Below are 11083 nucleotides of genomic sequence, written 5' to 3'. Positions count from 1 at the left end.
AACAAAACGAGCATTAACCATCATCCCTAAGGCCTTATGGAGACAGCTAGTCAAAGCAATGGGAAGATAGCTAGAAGGATTCTTGAGGTCCTTCTCAAGCTTAGAGAAAGGAAGGAAAATAATTTGGTGCCAAACATCAGGGAAAGCATTCTCCTGCTAGACCTAGTTAAAAACAACCAGAAGAATAGCATCAGAGAGATGATGCAGCATCTCATAGTGAACATCATCAGATGAAGAACATAACTGAGTTCTAGCACCGTAAAAGGGAAATTACAGTCATAGACATGATTGGTCCAAAAGAAAAGAGATGATCGCTCTTTCCGAGACTTGATAGCCAAGAAGGCAGAGGGGGAAGAAAGAGAAGTTGTGGATGCGTGAGAAATGCTCTCATGGAGAGTATTGGCAATGTTCTGTACATCAGAAACTTTCTGGTTATCGGAGAGGAAGATGGAAAGGGAATGGGAGGCATATCTCCCATTAACCTTCCGATTTTTGTTCCAGATGATTATGGAACTGGTGGCGGAAGAGATGCTATTTGTAAACATATTTCAAGATTCAATTTGGCTTTGATGTTTGACCTGCAAAGCAGGATACCATTGGTAGATATCCCACGTCTGTTTCTGAGCCTTTTATGCTTTCTGGCAGACAGGACTCCACCATGGATGAAGATACCGTGGTAAATGTGTCGAGGTCTTAGAAATAGATTGAACAGCTGTCTGGACTATATAGTCAGTCACTGCTACCACACAATCATCTATTGATAGCAGACAGATAATGGCAGGATCAAATTCTGAGAGACCAATGAGAGGGCCAGTTGACCTGGTCTAACTTTCACTGAGGCACACTGAGGTATCATCTATGGCCACTCTCCCCTTCACAGGTAACCATACACGGCAAACACATGGGTGCATATTCAGATCCTAGAGGAGTTAAACTGAAAAGCTAGAACCTACTTTTGGAGGTCCCCTCAGCATGTACAGGCATCCACATCGAGGGGTACATTGATGGGGAGAAAATTGTTACTACAACCATATTTAACTATTTTTTTGTATTATTTGATAGTATTCAAAAGTAAAAAAAAAGTATTATGCTTTGTTGAATATACTTTTTAAATTTTGAAAATACAGTTCTTCATGTGAAGCTTATCCTTTCAGAACCAAGAAAAGAGAAAGTTCACAAGAAGTGTGATATACAAATTGCAATATTCCATTAAAAATAAAGTCTAAATGGATAAAATTTTAGCAATTATCACACAGAACTTGTTTAGGTATAAGTCTGTAAGAAATGATGGAGTTTCGAGTTGTGTTGGTGTAACGTTCTCAATATTTGATTTAATTTGTTCAATTCTGATAACTATCACCAAAAGGATTTTAGAATTTAAACAAATTTACTCTCCGGCATGATCCTTTATAGCTTTAGATGGATTGTTTCAAGTTTGCAAAACAATTGCAGAAAGATTTATAAAATATTTACAGACTTCTGTAAGGAATGTAAAGATTGGTTATTCTTGTTCCCTAAAGGTAGTAATTAGAAAAAAACAACAACACTGCGAGACAATTTGAAGTCATCTTATTCAAGTTACGCACTCTTAGTAACTGCTTTAAAATAAAGTGTGAGAAACCACAAATGTATATAATCAAAATCACCTTTATTCAAACTAAAAGAGTAATTAAAACGTTGTTAGATATATGTCCAAGTCAAAATTATTGGAGTTATTTAGCAAGCATAAAATAATTATAAAATATATAAACAAATGCTTATTAAATCTATTCAAGAAACTATTTCTGAAAATAGTATGTACATATACTAATGTACTGTTTACAAGTCACAGGCAGGATCGGCATGGCCAGGTCGTTAAGGCACTCGACTCATAATCCAAGGATCGCAAGCTTGAATCCCCGTGACGCTAAAGATGCTCGCCCTTTCAACCGTGGGGGCAAAATGTAATGTGACGGTCAATCCTACTAGTCGTTGGTAAAATGACTAGTCCAAGAGTTGGCGGTGGGTATTGATGACTAGCTGCTTTCCCAATAGTCTTACACTGCTAAATCATGGACGACTAGTACAGATAGCCTCAAGTAACTTTGTGCGAAATTCAAAACAAACCAACCAAAGTCACAGGCAAAAAAAAAATAAAAAAACTACAGAAGGTTTTATGAAAGAAAATGTATTTTCGAAAGTATGAATGAGCTAAGAATAGTGTTTCTAAAAGTACTCAAGTATAATATAATTTTAAAAATTAACAACTTGCATAAACTTAACAAGTATTTTATAATTTTTTGCCAAACAAGATTCAAAGTAAATCTTTTGTGATTTTGGTATTAGGGAGAACAAGAAGCTGTCACCTATGGCTATGTTTATACAGAAATTTTGTTTGTTACTGTATACAAAAAATATGTTGTTTTTTTATATTAAAGATGTAGGTAATAGCTTGTATTTTTGTAAATTACACATTATTTTTTTTCTTAATTCAATAGATTTATTATTGACTACCAGAAATTGAAGATTAATTTTTATTAAAAATTAATTACTTTCCATAATATGAAAATGGAAATTTTATTTCTAACAAACATATAGCCCCATTTTTTTAAAGAAATTTTTCAAGGAACAAAATATTTAAAGTAATTCAGGGCTTGATAAAAAGTCCTATAATTACAACTTTAACATTTGTTCAAATGTCTGGTATATTACTGATTCTACTCCATAAGTTGTAGCTGCATAAAAAAACACTTTCTTATTTCAAAACTGTTCTGCTAGCTTACCTGAATCACCTCTTGAAAGCTTTACTCTGTGTGGTCACATACTTTCTGGAAGATATACATTTCTTTTTTATGCCACACATCTGATATTGATTGGTAGTGAGTAATGGTTTGTTAATAATTTGATCAATTTCCTATACCATATTGGCACTTAAAAACAGCAGTACTAGTTTTGTTGGTTTTAAAAAGTAATAGAGATTTTTAAAGGTTAATATTTCTTTCTACTATTGAACGTGTGTAACTACTGTAAATAATAGCATACCTGTTTAAAATAATATATTTAACAACACATTTAATGCTGTTTGTTTTTGTTTAAACTCAGTTGAAACTTTGTCAACTAATTAATTTACTAGTATACTTCCACCTCTTGGTTTTAAGAATCAATGATATAGTATAAAAAATATTCCATGTCTGGAAAACAATGACATGCATAGAAACAATGGCAGTAATAAAGACAATGAAAAAAGACACTACTATATTTTAGGAATAGTATAAAATGACAAATTAAGAAAACTTCATTATTAAGGCTTAGGCTTAGTTCAGCTGTTACTGATACTGTTTTCCAAAATATATTTTTGATGTTTCTACCTAAGTAAATTATTTTGTCTTTTTTACCTTTCTCATTTTTTACTCTTGTCTTTATTGCCTGGATTTGCATGCAGGAGTAGGGTTAAAGTTCATGTCTTTTTGCTCTTATGTTTCAAAGTGCTCTTTTTTAAGACATAAAAATTGTCCACACTTACGAAAACACACACCTAATTCCATATCATGCATTCTGTCAGTTATTAAAAAAAATCAATTTTATAATGGATGGCACACTGGGACTTATTTTAGATATTTACAGTAAAAACAAATAATTATGATATGCTTTAAGTGTTATTATGTAAGAAGTACCGATTTAGTTTTAAATTTTAAAAGTATTGATAAGACGAATTGAACAGGAATGAAAGAGGTTCTGTTTGTTTCTACCTTATGTATACCAGTGGCAACCCACAGTCTTCCCTAACACCTCCCCCTCTCATAAAGTTAAAAATCCTATTTTCATACTTCAGTTGAATACAACACAGATTGCTTGACAACAGATAAACTGTTTGTAGCATGATTTTATTTTCAGATGAAAATCTGATAGTAAGGCAACAATACACATTATATATGATATATACTCATATCAAGTGCACATTAATTCATATCTTTAGGTAGCTATTTCATAAGTATTAAAATTTATTTGTGAACCATGTAACACATTCAAATACTTTTGTCATTATATGTTTATATATGCAAAGAAATGTAAGTTATATAAGGAAAATAACCATATGTGACAGCTAGTTTTACATTAATTCAGTCAAAATAATAGATATTGTTACAAGGGAATATAATTTTTACAATCTATTCTTTTATTCCATTAACTTCATATGTATGAAGATTTTCACTATATGTTACTGAGTTACAATTTTTACAAAGGTATAAACATGTTTTTATTAACACCATTTCCAGTATTTTCATAAATATGAGCATTTCCTCATATTTTGCTGATCACCAGTACTGTGCATACTTGGTATGTGATTCGTGAGAATGTAAATTTTTTACTACTCCCGACAATCTTGGGTAAACTTTTTGGTAACAAGTCAAACAAGTTAACAGGAATATTTTCCATGTTTATTGATTTGAATCCAGCTGTATGTGTGTGTCTTAATGCTAATCAGTTTATCAGCAGATAACAAAAAAAATGATGCATTTGGTACCATACTGTAAGCATAGCTGATAATTTATGAAAAATTTTAATTTTATTTGCTATCTGCTTGAAATAATTATGCTTGCTTTCAAATCTCATCTCTGAAATTTTTGTTTTACTGAAAATAGTTCTTTGAGCTCCAATAGCAATTCAATTACTAATACTTTAACAAAAGATAGATACACTTGGAACTAATACTATGTCCAATATCTTTGCATCATCTAAAATGGTTATTGTTGATGCTGCTCCAGAACATTAAAAACAAAACAAAAACATTTCTCCATTACTATTCTCTTGAAACTCACATTTCCATCAACTTTTTGTGTGATAATTCTACAAGTTTGTTTCAAAATCTTCAACTTTGTTATGTATTTCTTTATTAAATCTACATGTTTGGTTACCAACAGAATGACACTTTGAAGTATATCATGCATGATAGCAGGAGACATTGCTTTTATCAATCAAACGTTCTAATTTTAAAAATGTAAAACTGCCATTGATTCCATACACAAATGCTAGTGAAAGATCTGATACACTGATGATAAATGGTATTTACATATCTGTTTTTTTCCAAGAGAGAAACTTTCCTGTGTGAAAAATTTTGTAATGACATCTCTACATGCAAGAAAAAACACAGATATATCACTGACTTTGGTGCTACCAAAACATGAGAAGGATGAATTAATCCTCCTGTGTTTCAGAGAAGGTTCGTCCCAGTGGAAGGTTACTACTGGATTTAATGCATGTCATCCAGAGAGAAACATCACTCACAGTGCTGTTAGATAGCTATGAGCTAAATGTAAGAAGACCAAAAATATGGGCCACTGACAACAGCATGAATATTCTTTGCAATGTTCAAAGAGAATGGAAATACTGTTTCTAAACTTATTTTGAATTACAAGGAAAACATGTGAAACATTGAACTTCCTGTGGTTCCAGACGTTTTAGACTTCTTGTATGTATTACAAATGCTATATGAAACCCTTCAGCTGGTGGCTTGCAAGATTGTCAGTTACCATAATTCAGACCAAGCCCTTTGTATATTATGTGGTTCTTCACAAATAAGTACTTGTATGGACCAATAATACTAAATATATGTAACTTAGCTTGGAAGGATGTTTGCTTTCAAGATTACCCACAGCAAAATAGAAAGCACAAATTTTGTTCTTCCCTCTTTTTTGGACCTAGAGAGTTGACAATTATAAATATTTGTAAGTACATAAGAAAGTTTTAAGTGCACTCTTGTCTGAGCTAAATATGAAGTGCTTAGTGACATAAGTACCATAGCAAATGTTATTTAAAGAACTGTCACATGTAAACTTGATCTAATTTGTTTTGACAAACATAAATAGTAAGAAAAGTTTTCACCAGTATTTCCAAAACTGTAATATATTTGTTCCAGAGTCTGTTCACTGGATCTGTGTAAATATTATCTCAAGTATTTTTCTTAAAAGTGTTATTAGAAGCTGTAAAACACATGCAATAACACTATAATTCAGTCATTTGTTTGGTCTTCTGTTTACCTCTAAGTGAATTCATTGGTTTTGTAATTCTACTTCTAATAGTTGTTTCTATGCCTTTGTTGTTCACTGATTTGAGATGCATCTTTAATTGTAGAAGTTACAATACTGTGAGCTAATAGTTTGTATTGTTCTTTATATTTTATATTATGTCTGTTTAATTATTTTGTTCAAATGAATTAGAAAATCTAAGTTCTAAATCATACAAATTATCACATGATATGAATGAATTTTCAATAAATTATGTTTTTATTTTTCTCACTTCTACTGGAACATTAGCACAGTGGCTCCTCTGAAAGTGTTTCCTCTATTAATAATATCATATGAATCACAGCGTTATACCCCACTGGATTGTAAAGTTATTGAACAAGACTCCTCAGAATTGGTATAATGAGAATAATAGGATCCCAAAAAAAAAGTTTGAATCTCTTGTATGTATGAAGATGGTAATATTCACTATGACGAAACAAAAAATAAATCTTATGTATCAATATTTCAGCTAGAATAATATAGAGACTGGGCACCAGTTATAACAAAAGCCAAAAAGATAAGGTGAACTAAGAGTATTTATTTCATATAACAGTGGTTATTTCAAAGTTAGAATAAAATGAATAATTTTTACCTTTTCATCATAAAATATACTTGATCGAACTTATTATTTGACTGAATGGATAAAACAAGAAATAATGTAATACATTTCAATATATTGGTCTGTCTTCTATTTTGTAACTGGTATACACCTTGCTTAAAAAATAAGTTATTATTTTCAATTAGTATACCTTATCAAAATTTTACTTCTGAGCTGTTAAGGTAACTAGAAAATTAGTAATGATTAAATTACACAAAAATGCGATAAAAATCATAAAATGGATAAACATAAACTGTATATTTAGGTTATAAAACCTATCCAGTTTTATTTGTTACAATAATGTATAAGCCTATATTATATAGTATATACAGCAATTTATATACCCTTCAGTCTTCATTTTTTAAAATATGTTAATTGTTAGTGTTACCACTATCCAGTTACAACTTTAGTATTGCACGAAAATAATTTTATGAAAATTGAAATAGGCTTAGGCATCATCAGGTTAATTTTACGTTAACTCTTTAAATTTAAAGCTATTTTAAGTGGTAAAAATTTTATATTAATTTTTACAATGAAAAAAGGCCTACGTGGCATTGAAAACTGTAATAATCGCGTTGATTTTATTATACCGCAAGCTCTACAACTGATTTTGAGGTCTGGACAACTATATTCAAGAGGAATACAGTGTTTTTGCAAAAGTTTTATTATCCCCTGCAAAGTTTGCATAGTTTCTTGCCGCCTGAGTGTTAGTATGAACTTTCAAATGATACTTTATAATTAGAATCTACACAATCTACTCCAAACTGGGGAAAATTAAAAAAATGCACACTAAAAGTTAGTATATTCTCGACTGCACAACTATTCAACCCCTTTGCTACGACAATCCTAAATCAGTTCACGTGAAAAAAAAAAAAAGAGTTTGAATGGTCAAAAAGTTAATGCAATGGTCTAGTCTGTGTGTAATCAACGTAGTTTAACTTGATTTCAGAGTAAACGCATTTGTTTAATCCACAACTATAGTTTTACAACAAACCAACTATAAAGACGAAAGAGCTTTCCAAGTCGGAAAGCTCATAGTGATAGAGAAGCACAGATCAACAGAAGGTTAAGAGAAAATTTCAATATCGCTGATTATCCTCTAAATACAATGAAGTCTATAATTAAGAAGTGAAATATGCTTCATACTATCCAGCCACTACCCAGATGAGGCTGCCTTTCCAAACTAAGCAGCTAGGCAAGCAGGAAGCTGGTTAGGGATGCTACTGTGAAGGTAATAATTAGTTTGAAAGATTTACAAAGTTCCATATCTGAGATGGGAATCTTCTCATACATCGACAATATCCCGGTCCCTAAACAAAGCTGGCCTATATAGAATTTCCGACAATACATGTAAATGACACTAAAGAAGAAGGTTTTATTATTATACGAGATACAAACTGAGCTATTTGATCTAAATTCAAAGCATTTCTTCGGGCACAAGCTCAACATAATACATCATCTCAACTGGTGGTGGAAGCATCACAACATAATGCTGCCACCAAGTACTGTCTTAGAAGGCTGAATGCTTATGTAGTTAGTAAATTTCAATTTATATATTTCTTTGCAGGTTTTGCTGACATTTAACCTCATCCGCACATAAAATTCTTAAGGTCGATTATTAGAGTTTTGAATATAAACAAGTTTATTAAAAAAAATCTTTACGTTATTTGTATTTCATCAAAATGTGACATTATTGTTAGGGGTGAATACTTTTACACGCTGTAACTATTAAATTGTGCAATGTAAACGCCGAAAGTTGACGAAGTATGTGTAACCAATAGATCTAAAATTTGTGTTATAAATCATTTAAACTGCAGATGTTTTTATTGTGTTTTTTTTATATACACAGTCCTCTCAGTTTGTCGATTAGGTTATTTGACTCATTCCTTGCCTGAGGACACTGGTGTGTAAGTGGAGTTGCACTTTCCAAGTTTCAAATTATAAAAAAGTAATTTAAATTCCTTTTGTTATTTTGCTTAGAATCTATTTAGTGAGAACTAGTGGGCATATTTAACTTCAGTACGAGAAAAATATATTTGGCTTTGGTAGAATACATATTATAAAATATGGTTTCATACTCAAATTTACAGGAAGAAAATGAGCAACAAGAAGATTTGAGGTAACCAGTTAAAGTTTCTAATAAATGAATTTGTATACATTCAACTTTCGATTAATTTACTATTATATTATACTAATAGTATGCTATAGTAGCGTAAAAATTATAAACAACGTACGCGATCTATGTAAGTATAAAATGAAAAAGAAGTGCGTGAAGTTCGAGACTCTAAATGGCTTGGCTAAAATAAGAATTAATTTAGGATAAAGTATACTATTTCGCTTTTAAATCACGTCAAATTAATTGCAATTTTTTATACTAAGGAATCCACATTACAAAATCTCAAAACAATTTTTTTCGTCTTTCTTTGAAGATTTTGTAAAAAGTTGAAGCAACTGTTTAATGAATTTAAATATGTTAACTTTACATATTTTCAATCTGTTTCCCGTATAACTGAAGTCAAAAGGATTTTATTCATTTTCGGCCCGGCATGGCCTAGCGCGTTAAGGCGTGCGCTTCGTAATCTGAGAATCGCGGGTTCGCGCCCGAGTCGCGCCAAACATGCTCGCCCTCCCAGCCGTGAGGGCGTTATAATGTGACGGTCAATCCAACTATTCGTTGGTAAAAGAGTAGCCCAAGAGTTGGCGGTGGGTGGTGATGACTAGCTGTCTTCCCTCTAGCCTTACATTGCTAAATTAGGGACGGCTAGCACAGATAGCCCTCGAGTAGCTTTGTGCGAAATTCCAAAAACAAACAAACAATTTATTCATTTTTTACAAATTGCAGTGATGTTCAATTCGGCTCAGAATTGCTTTGTGCCACCTGTTCTTTGTACTGATTGAAATCAAACCCAGTGTTTAGGGACAACAAAGGACCTGTTGGCTTACCTCGGCTGTCCCATCCTCTAAGTCAAAATAAAACTATTAGATAGAAAATTTAAAGCCAGCCTTTACCATTCATATATCTGTAAAACTTTCTTTTAAATTCACTGCCTTAACAACATCCAAAGGTGGCATAACCAGTGACTTATACAATGAAATTATAACCTTTTAAGAGTTGTATTCAATACTTCTGTAGATACATCTTAAAATCCTATTTGCCCCACCAATACTAATACCACACGCACTATTCAAGGACTTATAAAAAATTTTGGCAAGCTATTTAAATATACAATCTTTGATCTTCTTTAAAACCCTCGTGGAAATATTATCTAGCCCAGGAGCTAATAGTGTACAAACTTGCTGCTGATACATGGTGGAATACTATAGTGTATTCATGAATCGTTTCCTCTTTTGCCAAAAATGTCTTACAAGCACATATGCTAGTAAAACACATTTCTGGTTCATTTATTTAAATCGGAAGATTAGTGGTAAAGCACTCGTTAGCTGAATGAGAGATTGTTGATCAACTTTTTCTAAGTATTGGGGAGCAAACTATTGTATTTAACGTTCAGTTGTTTAGAGAGGCTAAGTGTTGCAGAGAAAGAAAAACCAGTTTCTAGTCAATTTGTAGAACAAATTAAACAAGTGAACCATTACAAATGTCAGTATACTTAAAACTATAACACCTGTTACTCTGCAACATATTTTTGTTATAAATGATGATTTTAATAATAATGTTCTACTTCAATTATTTTTTGTGGGATTAAAAGATACTAGAAGCCATAGCCAGGACAATACAATATTTAGTCAATTTTATAAAACATTTTTTATACTATGGTGTACTAAAAGTATGTGTATTTTATATATCATATTACTTTAAGCATTATTTTTTCTTTATTGTAAATGAGATTCAAAATAATCACGCCTTATTATTGGTTTGTATTTGAAAATTACTTCAAAAGTTATCATATACTTTCAAAGAAAGTGCGCAGTTAAATATTCAAAATTATCATTTGGCATAGCTCGAGGAGGGAACTCAATTCGCAAATTGTGGATAGTGTGTTCGAAACTCGTCGTTAAACATGCTATCAACCATGAGAGCATTATAGTGTGATAGTAAATTCCATATTTGTTGGTGAAAAGAATTCACGATGAATGGTGTTGACTAAATGCCTTCCCCATGTCTATCACTTCAAAATTAAGGATGGCTTTCTAAGGAATCGCTCGAGTATTACGACGGACATTCTACAAACAAACGACCATAACGAACATGAAACACAGGTAAGGGTGATGTATTTTTTAACACTGTTGATGCTCTGGCTGTCATTTATTGGTATTATAGTTATTCTAAAAATATTAATTCCTTTGTGCATTTTTCTTTCCTGGATTTCGTAAATACATAATTCACGGTAAAGTTGTTTTTTTTCAGTATAGGTTAAAAAGACATTATAATTAAAAAAAAACATAACGCCTCAATTTATATTTTATTTGAATGAAATTCAATTTA

General features: G+C 31.6%; 1 long non-coding RNA gene across 1 annotated transcript; it reads left to right on the top strand.

Annotated features, from left to right (window-relative positions):
- Positions 1 to 2720: 2720 nt before the first annotated feature.
- Positions 2721 to 6655, top strand: LOC143228094 (uncharacterized). Its single transcript, XR_013015187.1, has 2 exons — positions 2721 to 2858; positions 5067 to 6655. It is a non-coding gene; the product is annotated as an uncharacterized LOC143228094 (long non-coding RNA).
- Positions 6656 to 11083: the final 4428 nt, after the last annotated feature.

Source organism: Tachypleus tridentatus, chromosome 10, assembly GCF_004210375.1.
Source record: "Tachypleus tridentatus isolate NWPU-2018 chromosome 10, ASM421037v1, whole genome shotgun sequence".
Lineage (NCBI taxonomy): Eukaryota > Metazoa > Arthropoda > Merostomata > Xiphosura > Limulidae > Tachypleus > Tachypleus tridentatus.
This window is presented reverse-complemented; position numbering and strand designations above follow the sequence as displayed.